General features: G+C 39.5%; 1 protein-coding gene across 1 annotated transcript in view; it reads left to right on the top strand.

Moving 5' to 3' along the window:
• The window catches only part of RAB27A (RAB27A, member RAS oncogene family), a 72,145-nt gene that overhangs the window by 30,877 nt on the left and 23,855 nt on the right, over positions 1-17,413 (top strand). The window lies entirely within an intron of this gene.

Genomic DNA, 17,413 nt, shown 5'->3' with positions numbered 1-17,413 from the left:
TTTCCTTCCTGTGTCAGAAATTTTCACAGTTTAGAACTGTGTTATAGGAGCTAAAGGAATGTGTTTGAGTCAACTGTGTAGAGGCACAAGAAATTAAGATAAATTATTTCAAATTAAAAATTGTAATTTCTACACAAAATAAGTAACTTTCTCTATCATCTTCTATGCCGTAGATTCTAAAATATAAAATCTTTTATTTCTTGGAAATTAATAACCAAAGTTTTAGTGTGATATATCTAGAAAAATAGATTAATACCATTAATGTCTGTGGTTAGACATGTTGGTTTACTTTCAAGGTTTTATAGCTATATAGCAATTGTATTTTTTTATGTGATGTGCAAATACATATAGGAAAAATCTAACTTAAAAGGAATGCCATTTATAACATTGTTTTTCTTGAGGTGAAAACACTCAAATTACAAACTTTTGCAATCAAATTTGTTGGTATGTGAGGGCTAACTTTATATTTTAAAATGTGGACATACTAAAACATGATTCTAGATTATAAGATTGATGTTCACGTGTGGCTTCTAAAACGTTTTCCATTACTCTATAGTTACTGCTCTGATATAAAGAATCTCATTTTATCCTCACTTTAAAAAATTAAGTATAATATTACACATTTTGTCCATTTCCTCTGAACACATAAACATCATTTCCAAAGATTTGCTCATCGATTTCTTATCAACTCATGGATACTTACATCTTCACAGTTTATGCTCCTCTTGTCTATAGTTTCCTTTACCCTCCTGGCTTGTTCTTTTGCTGATTCATAGTCTCTTTGTTAATATGAAATCTTTATTTTAGTGTTAGTACATCTGTGTTGAGGTTTTCCCCCCAATTCTTTTTTAACAAGGCTCTTGTTCTGAGTGACCATCTTGCCTGCTCATTTTAGCTCCTATATAGTCGTAACTTCCTGGCTTCAAATATCTTTCTTAGAAGTGCACTCAGAAAATGGGAGCTTTGTTTCCATAGAAGCCCTTATCCCAGGCTTGGCTTACTATCTGCCCAGAGCAGGAAGAAGGAACTTAGTGAAGGAACCTGCTTGGAATAGTTGGGGAACCTTTGAAACTGGATGGGCAGAGCAGGGGAGCGCAAGTGGATGAAATACATTGCTGTGACTTAGAAAGTAAGAGAATCTCTCTGGCTTTTGATAAACAACAATTGTGTACCTTTTCTAGCTATTGCTACTGCTGGTTCTGATGAGCTGTGTCATCTCCTCTGTCTGTAGGTAGGTATCCTTTTGAATTCTTGGAATGCTGTCCCCCTGTGAGTCTCAAATCCATAAGCTACTTCTCACCTCATTGACCTGCTCCTTAGTTTCTTGGTGTTTGACTTGGATATGACTTTGACCACCTGCCTGGGACATGCCTTTGTACTTAATCCCTGCAGCCCAGAGTTGATTCTCTGCTGCCCTCACAGGAAGCTACCGGCACACTAGGGTCTTCTCTGTCCCCTCTTCCTTATGCCCTTTTCTCTCTCCCTGAAACTTACTATTGGTTTTAAGTAACAATGCTTTCATAGAAAACATTCCTTTTGACACGGCTGTTAGCTGGGCCAAGTGGTTCTGTGGATTTAAATACAATACTAGCAATTTCTTCTGAATTTGTAGGAAAAAACGAAGTTAGTGGAGAGAATTTTAAGTTTTACTTTGAGCAGTATTTTAAAAAAGTTTTGTACCTCTTTATGCTATTTTGTACTATAATTTAGTATAAAGTGGCTTCCAATATAGCACAAAATAATGTATTCTCAGTTATTTTAAGTTTGCTATACCAATTTCATGGTGTTCTTCAAAGCATATCTTGACTTTTGAGGGTTCCGCCCAAACGTAGATGCTTGAGCCCATAGAGATTAATCTGGTCATATTTTCTAATAACCTCAAAGTGTCCATTTAGATACAGGAAAGAATCACAAGTGTAGCTGGTTATCAACATTCTCCCAATAGTTCTCTCTATTGTCTCTTTAAGGACACTAGTTTCCTATCCCAAGGTCTATGCTGCTTCTTGGTTCCTTTTTGGACAGTTTGGCCTAGATTTTTCCAGGACTATTCATCCCTAGACCCAAAGCTCTTCCTTCCCCATGAATGACCCAATAACAGTTGTCCCCAAGATTCTTTCCTATAGTCTCATCTCATTCTCTCAGGCTCTAGGTAGCCACTCTTGGAGTTCTCACCAGGGACACCCAATACATTTCAGATTTTCATTCCCAGATGAGAAGAGTCTTAAGCGGGGGTGGAGCTGGGGGTGGGGCCATCTGAGAGGTGGCATCTTTAGGAGATGCTGAATTGAAAAGCCCGGCGGACCTTACAAATGAACTCTCAACTAAAGTGTTTAGGCAGAGAGGAAGTATTTGGGGTCAAAGGCAAATGCGATGACTCAGAGCCAGGTTGAAGGTGGACCTTTCTGCATTGGTTTTGCAAATGCGCGCAGTGGCGTCATTGTTAGGTCTTTGATGGGCCCACCGGCCTTGGAGGTGGAGACTTAACCCTCACTCCTTTCATTAGAATAGTTCTGCTTTCATCCATTTTATATGTTGGGGTGCCGTGTAAAATTTCATTTGACGAAACAGTTTTATTGCTAAAGAATGATTACAGCCAGCTGGACCAAAACAGTTTCCTGAGGTGATGAAGGGTTTGCTGCAAAGACAGTATGTAGGTTTCCTGTGCAGGAGTATCCAGCTGGCTGTGAAGATACTGATCTGCTATGGATGAGAAATAGCCCAAACTTAGAGAGCTCTGTCACATTTGTAGAAGTCAGACAAGAAGCTCCCCAAACATAAAATAATCTCTACAGTGATCTATATTAAATATTATGATGCGACATATCATGTTCCTTCCTTATTGCTCAACTGACTGTTGTAACAGGATGAAAGCAAACGTGCTGAATGCATGTGCCTGAGCTCTCCCTGTCATTTATTGATTGTGGCTCACATGTGTGTTCTTAAATAATTTCACAAGAGTGGACACATAAATCCACTCTGATTAACAAAAAGAGAAAAGTCTAGTGCAAATTACAGCCTTCTCAATTGATAACACGTTTCTAAGAACTTCGAATGACATGTATGCACTAAAGGTAGAAGTAAATAGCTTAGCCAAGTAGCAAATGTGAACAATTTGGAGGGATCTAAATTTGTTATATAACTCATTTGACCGTATGCTTTTTTATTCCATTTAAAAAAATATAGAGGGAAAAATGAAATTTGAATAAAAGTTTACAGAACTCTTAAAGTACCTCCATGGATCCCAGAGTCCCACAGAACACAAATTGAAAACTATGATTTAATGCCTGTCTGAATAAAGACTGCAGTGCTTGCTCTTTTATGACGCTTTATATTCATCTTCTTTAAGACATTATGTTGGCTTTATTTTCTAAAAATGAATATAATCTAGGTTTTTAACATACACTTCTTAGAAACAAAGTAGCAAAAATTGAAATAAGGATATATCAGATTGAAAACCACGACTGATGAGCTTGAGTGGTATTAAATAGGTATGTAATTTTGCATCCAACAAGCAGGGTATATAGATTATTTTCGCACATTCCTGGAACTTTAGAAAACTCATCTTAATGAATTCCTCTGAATTCGATGTTATGCAGACCACATTTACTGATTACAGTGCAATAAAATTAGAAATTAACAACAACAATAACAAAAAAGCCAACTGTGACCTGACAGGCTGACTTAGAAATTGGCTAGATGGCTGAGCATTGTTGTTCCTCAGTCCTCGTGCGTAAGTAAGCACAAGTCACACCCCGTTCTATAAACGGCTGCTGACAGAAATGCAAACAGCCAGTTCTGGGACTCTGCATTCTGAACAGGTGGAATAAGGAAAGACTTCTTGAGAAGCAGTAAGGCGTATATTTGGTTACACCGTATCCATTAGGTGAGTTTTCTTTCCTTTCCTTTCGATTCAGCTACTAAAGAATATGTTGTAAGTGTATTCTTGGAGAGCAGACCTGAAGAGGACCAAAAATACCTACAGCCAACTGCCTTCAGCTTCTTGGCATCCAATGGGAGAGGCTAAGAGTCCTAGCATCATTGGTTTAGTGATGTTAAAACGTCAGGAAATAGTTTGGTTTTCTGAGCCTTATTTCACTATTTTTAAAAGAACTGAGTTGGTACACAGTGAAAATATTTATGGATACTACTCATGACCTACTTTTATCAGTGTGCTGCCTTTTCATTAGCATTATGGTAAAACTAAAGCTGGAACAGTATTGAGAAGCACTTGGGTTTCTGAAATGGCTCTATTCTCAGAGGTAGCCGGGAAAAAACCCTTTTTCTTATTGGAAAAGTAGAAGAGCCTGAAGACACAGCATATGAGCTTACTGAGGAGGGTTGAACCCTCTGAAGTAAACAGTAGCAGCCTGGCTGAGCACGGTGGCTCATGCCTGTAATCCTAGCACTCTGGGAGGAGGCTGAGGCAGGAGGATCACTTGAGCTCAGGAGTTCAAGACCAGCCTGAGCAAGAGCGAGACCCTGTCTCTATTAAAAATAGAAAAAAAATTAGCTGGGCAACTAAAAATAGAAAAAGTTAGCTGGGTATGGTGGTGCATGCCTGTAGTCCTACCTGCTTGTGAGGCTGAGGCAAGAGGATCACCTGAGCCCAGGAGTTTGAGGTTTGAGGTTGCTGTGAGGTAGGCTGATGCCCTGGCACTCTAGCCTGGGCAGCAGAACTGGACACTGTCTCAAGAAAAAAAAAAATTAGCAGTTCACTCTGTTGCAATGAAAGCACGAATTTGTTGACTGGCATTGTTAGTACAAGGTCAGTTTTTGTACATGCAAACTGGAGTTTGGCAAGAGTACCTGGAGATGAGGGACAAGAAATCCAGAAGGGGAAAAAGAAGTAAAAGACCATGGGGTAATGGCTGGAATTGAGGCTGTTGGAACACAACGTGGGGGTGTGGCAGGGCTGGGGTTTGGCTGTGGAAATGGAAATCAGCTGTGAAGAGATGAAGTCCTGTGTGCTCTAGTAAGCCACCACGTACCTGAAGAACGTATTTCTGGGCTGAGAACAGCTCTCTGCTTCGATGTGGTTGGTGACGGTGAGGGAGAGGATGAGGGTACGGGGTAGACAGGACAGTGGAGAAGTGAAGAAGTGCCTCTTAGTAGCCTTTGTAACATATGTGTGCCAAACCCATGGTTCAGCTTAACTTTTGTGAAGGGCGTGTGGATGGGAGCCCTCACCGTTCCCAGTCCTGCATGCAGTTACAGCCTGTCTCTTCACGGAAAAGTTAAATGGTTGTGTCCTTTGTTTAAGAAGTCTGAGGAATGATTGTAGTACACTGTAAAAAAAAAAATCATTCTTACAAAACAGTATCGAAAGTAACATTCTAGCATGTAAATGGTTGGGTCTAGAAAGAGAGGTGGTGTTATATATTCTGCACGCAATTTCTCTGTAAGGTGAATAAACTATACCGTATTCATATTTTCATTTTAAAAAAAATTAATGATAAATGACCACCTCCCTTCCCCAGTTACTGCCACCTCAGGGATATTTGTCTAATTGTTTTTTTTTATTTGGACAGTCACCCTCAACAGATGTTCTTCTAATTCATAACTTTTTCTCGGAAGCGAAAGGTTTGCCTCTGGATTTGGTGCGCTTTCCTGACAGATGGGCATCTTTCCCATGTTGCAGCACACAAAACACTTGAGGCAGGTGAGAGGCAAGATGGGAGCCAGGCTGTATTGATCAAGGCCTTACCATGCACGCTCTGTGTTCTGGGAGGTCAGGTCTTGGCAGAACAATGGACTGCATTTCTAGGTCAGAAGTGGAAAGGTCGTCTGTGTTTTGCAACCTTGGAAATTCTCTTTCCAATTTGAAGTCCTTTGAATGTTGCCTGATTCGGTCCTGGCTGTGGTTAGCAGTGCTATCATTTCTAATTTTTTGCCCTTGAGTCTTGGGCCCAGGAGTCTGATGACACTCTGACATAACTAAAGCTCTTTATTTTATCAATCAGAGCTTGTTAACGGCAGAATTCCCTCTGTTTAACTAGTTGAACGTGCAGCTATTCCACTTTCCAGGTAGCTCACGTCGCTCCTCCTTTTCCATTTTCAGAAAATATTTTCACTCCATTCTTTGAGAGTTGTATAAAGTTTCAGTGTTGTTCTTAAGGTGTAGTGGAAAAATCTCAAAGCCATAAGATTAGTGTTCAAGTCTTAATCTGTTGTAATCTAAGAACAGCTATGATTTATTGATCTTTATTAGGCATTTTGATGCTCACTTTATACAAGCAGGCGATGATATCCTATTAATTGAATTTAGGAGACCCTGACTCCAAAGTCAGTGTTTCACTGTTTTCTATGTGCTCACAAAAAGCAACTGCTGAGTAGGAGTAGACTTTACATATTTTGCACTTTTATCAAATTCTTGGAGGCTTCCCAGCTTCGTGGTGGTATTAAGAGGTATGTTTAGCTATGGGTTGGGCATTCTATTGCAGTGTCATATGGCCGTGTCCGTTATGGGGCTGCTTCCACATTATTTGAGATATTACTCAGCAAACCAAATAGCCACTCCTACTTCCCCTGTATTGCCTACATCTTACAAATGACATATTCTATGTCTCTTTTCTGTGTCTCTTTTTTCATATTCTGTTTCTCTTTTTCTGTTATCTTATATCTATAAAGCAAAAGGTACTAACTATAAGTACTATAACATCCAGTGTTGACTGGGCACAGAGGCTCACACCTGTAATCCTAGCATTCTGGGAGGCCGAGGGGGGCGGATCGTTTGAGCTCAGGAGTTCAAGACCAGCTTGGGCAAGAGTGAGACCCCGTCTCTACTAAAAATAGAAAGAAATTGGCCAAACAACTAAAAATAGAAAAAATTAGCTGGGCATGGTGGCGCGTGCCTGTAGTCCCAGCTACCTGGGAGGCTGAGGCAGGAGGATCGCTTGAGCCCAGGAGTTTGAGGTTGCTGTGAGCTAGGCTGACGCCACGGCACTCACTCTAGCCCAGAAAAAAAAAAAAAATCCAGTGTTTCAGTGAATTTACTTTCCATAAATCCTTACAAATACTCATATTCTGATCTCAAAAGTGGCTTGAGCAACAAATAATGTCTTTTGGATAAATGAGTCAGTGGTCTCCGTAAATTTTTTAAAAAGCCAGTATCTCATTTGAGTCACTGACGATAGTCTTCCAGAACATTTTCATTCCAACACCCTCTTCTGTCCTAACATACAGTTGTCTCGTTTGCTTGCTGGGTTCTGTGGGTTACCCAGTAAGGTGACTGTAACATTTCAGAAATAGTAGATAGACTCCTGGGTTGAGACTGCTTATTTTTTTCTTCATCTTAGTCTTTCTCTTTAAGAGAAATTATGAGTGTTTAGCGGAAGCTCTTACAAATGAGGGTATGTTTGGATGTCCTGGCAGCATTTGGAAATGTATATTTAATTCAACAGTATTTGCAGATAATTTTATTTTTTTCTCTGAAGAATTTGCTATGTTGGAATATCACCATCTGTTAGAAGTTGGTCTTTTCGCTTTGTTTAAATGGGGGAAATGGAATATTCCCATGTAGCAGGCACATTGATAAATATTAAGCCAACTGATATGCAAATTTAGATCCTCTCAGTTTTTAGCCAGGGGTATCTCCCCTCACTGTTAAGGCTGGATCTATGACATTACTATAAAACACTGTGTTGACAGGAATGCATATATGAATCATAGGTTATAGGTGAATATATAATGCAGTCACAACCTGATATTCTGAATTTGGATAAAATCAAACTCATCTTTCAATGAGCAGACAAGGAAGAGCCAGATTCTAATTTCCTTCTGCTTTTCAAAGCTGTTAGATTTTCACTTACTTCTTTCTATCTGATGTCTTTACACTAAGAAGACAAGCTCTTTGTTTATAATTTTATCAGTTCAATTCTTGACCTATTAAGGAGGCTGGAAACATATCTGTAGAAATTAAGGTTAGTAAACTGATGTGCACACAATTCGCAGGCTATCTTCTCTTGCGGCAATGGGTTGTAGCTGTTGGGCAGTGTGCATCTTGCTTTTGTAGTGAAAGTAGCTGTGTTTCACTGCAGGGTGCAGAGATTGTAATGGTCTGCGAGAGTGGTAGCTAGCACTCATTGGGTAAACACACGTTGCCCCTACTCATATCTGAGTGCATTATAAGATGCCCCTTCTATGCTTCCTGCCGTGTCATTTCTCTTCCCCCTTTCTGCTATCTCTATTATGCGTATCCCCCCAGAATGCCAGGTACGGGTCAACAATGGCGCCGTTAAAAAATAAGAAAAGGCTACTGCTTTTTAACCTTACACATAAAAACACTGATAAACTTTATATTTCTATGCCATTCATTGGTATTCGAACATTTTTCTCCAAATGAATCCATGGATAAGGGTATTATATGAAATAAGATATGGCAATATCATTCTCATAAATGCTGATGTTCTGTGCTGTTATCTGAAAAACGATGGTTATGTTCACATGTTCCTATTTCTACATCAAAATGATTTGGGGCTGGGGGAAGTGTAGTCTATAAGCTACACAGAAACACTAAAATATTTTATTAACCATTTGAAAAAATTCAAAATATTTTCAGGTAAAAACATTCTTTATGATATACTTCATATTTCTTTTTAAAAATTTCTACCTATTCTCTATTGAGCTTTACATTTTTATTCCTTTTGTATCTTTGCACATATGCCAAAAATGTGACTTGTGTGCATATCTGCAGGGAAAGAGCAATACAAGGATGTGAATTTTGATGTCATGTTGCTTGATGTTTGTGAGAGAAGTTTAAAATTTTCGTAAGGATTGGCTTCTTTGAAAACCCATAGGCAGGTATAGTTATTGGAAGAACTTACATAGGAACATGACTAAAACTGTGAGGTCTAAGGTAGTTAGGGAAGAAAAACAAGAAAATGCATTTTCCATGTTGAATATAACTGAATTAACTCCCCATTGTACCCTGGCACCCAGCACAGAAAAGTCTTTTAATCAATATTTGTTGAATGAAGGCATGAGTGAGGGCCAGAAGTGTCTTTACAGAGAACTCGAAGTGGTGCCAGAGAAAATAATCTTATTTGAGAGGAAAATACCAAGGGACTGAACGACTCTATGGGGCAAACGAAAAACTTCATGATTTTTCTACTTGCTTTTCATTTCGAAACCGTAAGAAAAAAAGACATAAAGAGGATTTATGGAAGATGGTACCAAGTGTCAAGAAGACTTATTTTTCCTTGGATTTGCTGTGACCAACGAGAAGCAGACAACCCCCAAATTTATGACTTCCCTCCTTGGGGGAGCCCATCGGAAGGAAGGACTTTTCGATAGAGGGGCTGCAAGGGCAGAAGTACAGACCCCTCACTCAGCCCAACATCTCTGAGGGTCTAAGCCTTAGTCACAAGCAATTTAATCACGATAGCTGCTGGCGCCGAAGAAAACTTTTGATTCCTGAATCAAAGCAACTACAACTGAGGTTTCCAGCTCTGAAGGAAGGAATACAAAAAAAGAACAAAAATATGTTAGCGATGCATATAGGACTGGAATTTAGGACTCTTGGGATCTAGCCCAGCCCCATGTCTAACTAGCTGGTAGATTTCAGACTATTCACTTGCCTTTTCTAGGCCTCAGTTTACTCTTCTGGAAATTAGAACATTCAACTCCCGAATACTCCCATCTCTGAAATTGCCAAAAACCACACAAATAAGATTCCTTGTTAGGTTGGAATACCAAGGTAGCTTTTGTGATGGATAGAGACCCTAAAAGTGATTGCACCTAAATTGAATTTCTTTCTGTGATTTTTCTGATGGTTCAGGTACTGGTTTCATTAAGAATAGGCTAAAAAAAGTACATGCCTTGCTAATAAAGAACTTGATGAAGGTACTCATAATAGTATTGCTAATAAGTTTCAGTTATTGAACACTTAACACAGAGCAAGCAATGTGCTAACGCTTTCTGTGGATTACCTCACTTAGTTCTTAAAACAACCCAGTGAGGTTAGCAATGTTGTTGTCTCCATTTTACAGTTGAGAGAATGAAGCTTAGCTTAAAGAACTTGGACCAGATCATACAGATCAGGAGAGTCAGAATTTGAACCCAAGCCTACATTGAGAAAACATCACTCTCTATATCTGCGGTCCCCAACCCCTGGGCGGAGGACATACCAGTCCGTGGCCTGTTAGGAACCAGGCTGCACAGCAGGAGGTGAGGATGAGCAGGAGGTGAGCAGCAGGGAAGCCAGGAAGCTTCATCTGTATTTACAGCCATCCATTGCTCACATCACTGCATAAGCTCTGCCTCCTGTCACATCAGTGGTGGCATTAGATTTTCATAGCAGTGCGAACCCTGCTGTAAACTCCGCATGTGACGGATCTCGTTTTTGCGAGTCTCATGAGAATCTAATGCCTGATCTGAGGTGGAGCTGAGGCAGTGATGCTAGCCCCGGGGAGCAGCTGCAATACAGATTATCATTAGAGAGGTTTGACTGCACAATAACTGTGATGTGCTCGAATATCCCAAAACCATCTCCCCTAGCCCCCCATCCCTGTTGCCAAAAAGGTTGGGGACCGCTGCATATGGTATAAGTCTTGTACAGATATAAAATTCTTTTTAAGGATGATGAGTAGACAAAATAAAATCAAATATGTGTAGCATTAGTATTGTTTGTGGCACATGGTAGCTATTCAGTTAATTTTATTCCTCCCCTTTCTTTTACTGTCTTTACTAAATATAGGTAATAAAGGGAAACTATGGTTTTCAGAAAAAATGTCTGGCCCATCTAGAATAGTTTTAGAGTGATCTGCCTTATGATAGGGGATCCTAAGATTGGAATCTATGAATGACTTTATTATGTTGCTTCACAGAGAGTTTGAGCTATGGTGTGTGTGTATGTGAGAGAGATAAAGCGGGAAACAGAAAAATCTCTCCCCTTTGCTCTTAGCTAAAATCCCTCTCCTCTGTCTTATTCCCTGACAAAAATTAAAATATGTCTTATTTTTAAAATAAGGAAGACGATTATTGACTTTCTTTCACCAGGCAATTATCACCAATAGTATATGTTGAGGAAGTGGGTGTTCCTTAGTTTCTATTGTTAATCTGATGAGAGTGAGGGTGGAGAGCACTTTGAAAAAATATTTGTGTAGGGAGGAGAGATTGAAGTGAGCTGAGTAAGAAAGAAAGTCTTTTGCATGTCCCGAATTGGGGGCACTCTTAACTTTTCAGAAAATATTCCTTTGAGGTATTTAGATACTACTTCCTCAAGGAGGTTCAGAGTTTAAACATGTGACCTTAGGTTCAAGTGCTCTTAACAGAGCCTTATTTTTTATTTTACTGATTTTTAGTTTAGGGGCTCAGTGTACTTCTTACAGTTCTAGGGGAAAAAGGACCGTTGCCCGCACGTTGACCTAGGAAGCTAGCTTGCTGATAGCTACTAATACTTATGTAGGACTTACTGTGTTCCAGGCACTGGTCTAAACTTTGTATGTGTGCACTAACTTGATCCTCGCAATTGCCCTCTGAGATAGCTTTACTGTTGTGCTTCATCAATTCTAAAATACATGGATGGGGCCTTCTTGATTTTGCTAGAAGATGCTAACAAAAGGTTTTCACACAACTGTATCTCTAGTGACACCTGATTTATAATAGCAATTGCAAGATGTCTTGGGTTGTAAGGCTATGAAATGTGTAAGATGCACTCTAGTTTTAAAGATGTTAAAATAAGAAAGCATATACACGTTAGAATTAATAAAATATGATATTCACATTTTATAGATGAGGGTCCCAAGGCAAAAGAGGTTAAATAAATTTTCCAAAGTTATGTGACTGGATTCAAATCCAGATGGCTTGTTTCTAGCGTCTGTACTTTTAACCTACATTTATTGTCTGTCTCTCAACAATACGTTGGGATTGGGCCCATGCTCACATATGGATAGACTGGCCGAGACCCAGCTGCTTATCCCCTCATTGTGACACCTGTGATAGAACAGCACCAGCTGTTTCTGAGGGAGGCAGTGTGCGTGGCACGTACAACCTGCCTCTAGGGCTGTGATGAGGATTGTTGTGCTAACACATATAAAGCACTTGACACGTGGGCATCTGACCCAGGCTTCAGACCCATTTCCAGCAAAAGCAGTAAAAGAGGGACACCCTGATGAACTGGCTTCCCCAGTGTCAACAGGCTGGAGTGCATGCAGGAGGTGGTTTGGGTGCCCCAGATGTTAAATTCCAGTATCATGTGTTCTCAGTGTTTCCCTTGCTGCTGTAAAATGCCAACATAAAAATAATTTATGTTATTAGATTTCCATATTTGAGGAGTACAGTATTTTCTTTCTGGAAAACAGGCCCCAGGAACACCACTCAGGACTTGAGTAACATATGAGAAAGCAAAAAATAATTTTTTTATGTGAAAACCTACCATCAATTGAGACTTAACATTAAGTTGTCTTCACCTAGTGGTGATAAGTACTGGTGAGATAACCACATATGGGATTGCGGGATGGGGTTGGGAGTATAGTCTGTTATGGACTAGAATTATTTTCTGTCGAAAGATGGGACGATTCCATTAACTGCAGGCTTTGACTAATTGGACCAAAAGCACCGATAAGGAAACTGTCACCATCAACACCATGCCCAAACCTTGAAAAATCTCTTTCTTGTCACTTTGAAAACCTGCCTGCCCCTCGTGTCCATTTATTCCTTGCAACTTCCTTATTCTTTAGAATTCTGGTCTCTGTTAACCCAGACCAGGCTGGTCAGTGTGACTAATTTTGGACAAACTCTATACAGACTCCAAATTTGCTGAAGGTTTTCCCCCACTGAGATCTCTGTTTTGTTGTTGGATCATGGATTAAGGTCTTGCAGCCAAGTCCTTGAGGTAAAATGGGAGGTGAATTCTCAACCCAGGAAGCCCGTGTCCCTCATCACACCTTTCCCTGTTGCTGCCCATACTCTCCTTTGCCAGGACTCCTTTCTCCCAACCTTTCCTGGACACCAATACACACAAACCATAAAGGGCAGAAACAGATGATACTGTGATGGAGACAAATTTTGTGGTATAGAATATTCTATAATTGAGGTAATTTATGAGTCAAAATTTAAGTTTATTGGTTTGGCACAAGTTTAAAGCACCACACTGTTTGTGGTGTTTCTGATTGTCATTTTACATGTCTAGTCCTGAACTAAATGAATGTCTGAAATTAGTCTGAAACAGTTCAGAATGTCTTGAACCAGTTTATGCCAGTCTAAACCAGTAAAAACCATTTTATAGATGACTTCAACTCGTTAGGAGCAATTTGATAAAATTAGAGCAAGTGTGACTAAGTTGGAAGTAGATTTATTATAATTAGTCAGCACCAGCTTGATTTATTAAAATACACTTGAAACCAGTCAAAACTTATGTGAGCCAATGAGAACTTGCTTGTCCAGGTCAGAACCTATTTGAACTAGCTAAAACCAGTCTGAGGTGGGGGTGGAGGGTAGAAAGGAACCAGTCCGAATCAATTAAAACTATTAAAATGAGACTCCAGTAATTTTGGTTAGATACATCTGGTCTTAGCCAACATGGTTTTAGAGCAGTCAGAAATAATTTTGTAGGTAGAACCTCTTTTAACTCATTCTAAACTAATTTGAACCAGTCAGATTCTTTTGAACAAGTATGAGTTTGCTAAAATGAATTGGACTGTTTTATATGCATTTGAACCTGTTTTAAATTTATTAGAACTCTTTTGAAATAAGCATATCTATTTAAAAAGAAGTGCGAATGGTTCGAACCACCAACAAAAAGACAGGATTAATTTGAAAGTGATCTTTGTTGACTCAGCAAACTACTTTGAGCTAGTTAGCAATCTTTTGTGCTAGAAAGATATGTTTTGAGCTGTCCAGAGCCAATTTCGGAAATTGTTCTAGGTCTTTAAAGTCAGTCTGAATGTCCGCTATGGGGAAAAAGAGTGAGCTAACATTTAAGTACCCAGTATATGCCAAGCTTTGTGCTGGGTGCTCCACAAACAGTATCCCATTGAATCCTCAGAACAATGGTGTGAGGTAGTGTATATCTTTTTTTTTCGTAGAATGAAAACCTGGAAATCTAAGGCTTGGAGATATCCAAGTAGTTGGTATGTGGGAGACTTGGGATTCAAACCCAGCTCTGTTTGACTTGATGTTTCCCGTTAGGCTGCCTTGTAAGATATAGGGCCAGGCGTGGTGGCTCATACCTATCCTAGCTACTTAGGAGGCTGAGGCAGGAGGATCACTTAAACCCAGGAATTCAAGGTTACAGTGAGCTATGAGCACACCACTGCACTCCAGCCTGGGTGACAGAGTGAGACCCTGTCTCTTAGAAAAAAAAGAAATAAATAAAGTCATGCCACTGATCACTTTTAAGCCTAATATTCATTTGTAAAAAAATAAGTAATGGAGGTGGAGGAGACATTAGACTTGGAACTAGGAGATCTAGGTTCGAGATCATGTAAATCAATTTATGTCTCTGGGTTCTGCTTTATCCTTTAGAAGACTGAACCCAGAGAGTGAAAGGTCTGAGCAATTATTTTCAGATCAAGAAAGCAGATAATTGTCTTCAAGGTGTGGTCTGAGAAATGCAAACTATGGTTAATATTGGTGATGGTATCTATACCTTCAGTTTGTGGTATTTGGTTTGTTAACATTTCCTTTATGATGGCTTGGTTAGTATTTCTATCATGAATAGAAAAGAAAACTCACAAGAATCAGACCGTGCCCGGCCGACATGTGTGATTCTTTACCCATGAAAATTAAACACATTAAATTGTTGGTACAGCAAGGATAGTTTCATCTAAGTCTTTGAATTCCACTTATGTAGGTTTAGAGAATCCTAGAATATTGATGCCATTGGTAACAGCATTTTCTCCTATACCTTAAATGATATAAAAATATAGTTATAGAAAAGACCAACTTTTTTCAAATTAAAAGTGAAGAGGAAATAAGGTAGCCACAGTGCCTTCTTGCTTCATTCTTATTGCAGGATTGGAGTTGCTCTCTGCTTCCCCATTCAGTTTGAGAGGAACTCCACCCCCCAGGGGATTAAACATTATCTGGGCCACGGAGGTGGCTCACGCCTGTAATCCTAGCACTCTGGGAGGCCGAGGTGGGCGGATTGTTTGAGGTCAGGAGTTCGAGACCAGCCTGAGTAAGAGCGAGACCCCGTCTCTACTAAAAAAATAGAAAGAAATTATCTGGACAACTAAAAATATATAGAAAAATCAGCCGGGCATGGTGGCGCATGCCTGTAGTCCCAGCTACTCGGGAGGCTGAGACAGGAGGATCCCTTGAGCCCAGGAGTTTGAGGTTGCTGTGAGCTAGGCCAATGCCATGGCACTCACTCTAGCCAGGGCAACAGAGTGAAACTCTGTCTCAAAAAAAAACACAAAAAAACAACAAAAAAACCATTATCTGGACCTGCTTTTCAATTCTTAGCTCTTATTTCTGGATAATTTGGAGCTAAGCGAGATGCTGTGATAGGACATGCTAGAATGTTGATGCCCAAGTGGTCATCTTTTGGAGAGGAATTCTGTTATGTGTCGTTAATACTGGCAACCTACACCTACAAATACAGAAGCTAATGCCACAGGAAAGCCATCATCTGTAAAGTGTCACTCTTTATAGTGGGCAAATAGAATTATGAATGTTTGTGGAGGCTCTGCCCTTATCGACTAGCTAGCCATATCTGAAATGTGAGATCACAGGTCTGTGCTCAGGCACTCTGAGGAAGTACACTGCAGTGCTCTTGGGGCTCGGCATTTAGGATTTTTCAGCATAAGGTGAGTCACAAAGTTGAGGATGAGGGTGGGGAGGTAACCTTGAAAATCCATACATATTGTTGCCTAGGTTTTTATTAATTTTATCCATCTATAGAAATAATCCTATAGGAAGCGCTGAATGTGACAGCAATGTTTCCGGATACAGAGTTGGACGAAAAGGGGACAAGGGCATGAATCTAATGTAGGGCAACTGGTGTGCGTGTGGATAGGTGAATGTGTGTGTTTGAATGGGCAGGTAGAGCTGTCCATGGTGATGGACGACTGATTTTTCTGATTTTCAGGACAGTTTATTGACATTGATTGGTGGGGGAAATGAAGAGAGGTTGGTTAATGGGTACAAACATACAGTTAGAAGGAACAAGTTCTAATACTCAAAAGCAGAATAAGGTGACTAGAGTTAACAATATATTATATGTCAATATATTATATATATTAATTCCAAAATAGCTAGAAGAGAGGACTTGAAATGTTTCCAACACATAGAAATGATAAATACTCGAGGCGTGAATACCCTATATACTGCCTTGATCATTACATACTCTGTGCATGTAACAAAATATCACGTATACCCCATAAAATGTACACATGTTATGTACCAATAAACATTATTTTAAAAATAAGAAGTAGCCTTCCCTGGAGAGAGACTCCATTTTTAGTTGGACTGATATTTTGGGTTTAAATCTATTTATAGGATAAAAACAAATCATGAAAAGTGCTGATTGCAAAGGACCAAAAATAACCATGGTTAAGTATTGCTGGTAAAAACCAATTTTTCTTCTTTAAGGTGGTCTTTTGTTTTAGTCAACACTGAAGAGCTGAATTTTCAGCAATTCTTGTTAGAATACCAGGGTAAGTATAAGTAAATAAGCCCTTAGTTGTGGAACTATTGTCTCTGAGCAGTGACAGCTCAATACTGGAACTCAGTTTTCAAGTGAGCAGTGATTTTCCAGAGAAGTCCGATTTAATATGAGTATATATTAATAATAATTTCCGAGGAAGTCACAAGCCAAATTTTACTTATGAATTAAGAGTGTCTGGAACTGGAGTTGGTTAATGTGTGCAAGCATACAGTTAAAAGGAATAAGTTCTAATGCTCAAAAGCAGAATAGGGTGACTATAGTTAACAACAGCATATTATGTATTTCGGAACAGCTAGAAGAGAGGACTTGAAATGTTCCCAACACATAGAAATGATAACTGCTCAGCCCTTAGAGGGGACCAGTGGGGACCATTACACATTCTATGCATGTAACAAAATATTGCATGTCTCCCTAAGAAGTGGGAGCTAATAGATGGGTACAAAGCAACATAAAGGACGTGAGAAACCAAGAAGGGGGTGCGAGGATGGAGGTGGGTGGGTGTGGGATAAAAACTTACCTGTTGGGTACAATGAACACTATTCTGGTGTTGGGCATACCAAAAGCCCTGACTTAATCATTGTACAAGCTATCCATGTAAGAAAAACACTTGTGTCCCTATGATTAATATTTTGAAATAAAAAAGAATTAAATGTCTTTGAAGAAACTGTAGTAACATGAAAATAAATAGGATAAATGAAATTGCCTAGATGTCCATTTTCTCTCTTTTTACGAGAGAGAAAAGCCAAGGATCCATTTGTAGGAGACTTTGGAAATGGAGGGGAAATTGGAACCACTTGCACTCTA

Source organism: Propithecus coquereli, unplaced genomic scaffold (assembly GCF_000956105.1).
Source record: "Propithecus coquereli isolate 6110/MARCELLA unplaced genomic scaffold, Pcoq_1.0 Scaffold57, whole genome shotgun sequence".
Taxonomy (NCBI): domain Eukaryota; kingdom Metazoa; phylum Chordata; class Mammalia; order Primates; family Indriidae; genus Propithecus; species Propithecus coquereli.
Note: the sequence above shows the minus strand (reverse complement) of the source record. Positions and strands in the feature narration are given on the sequence as shown.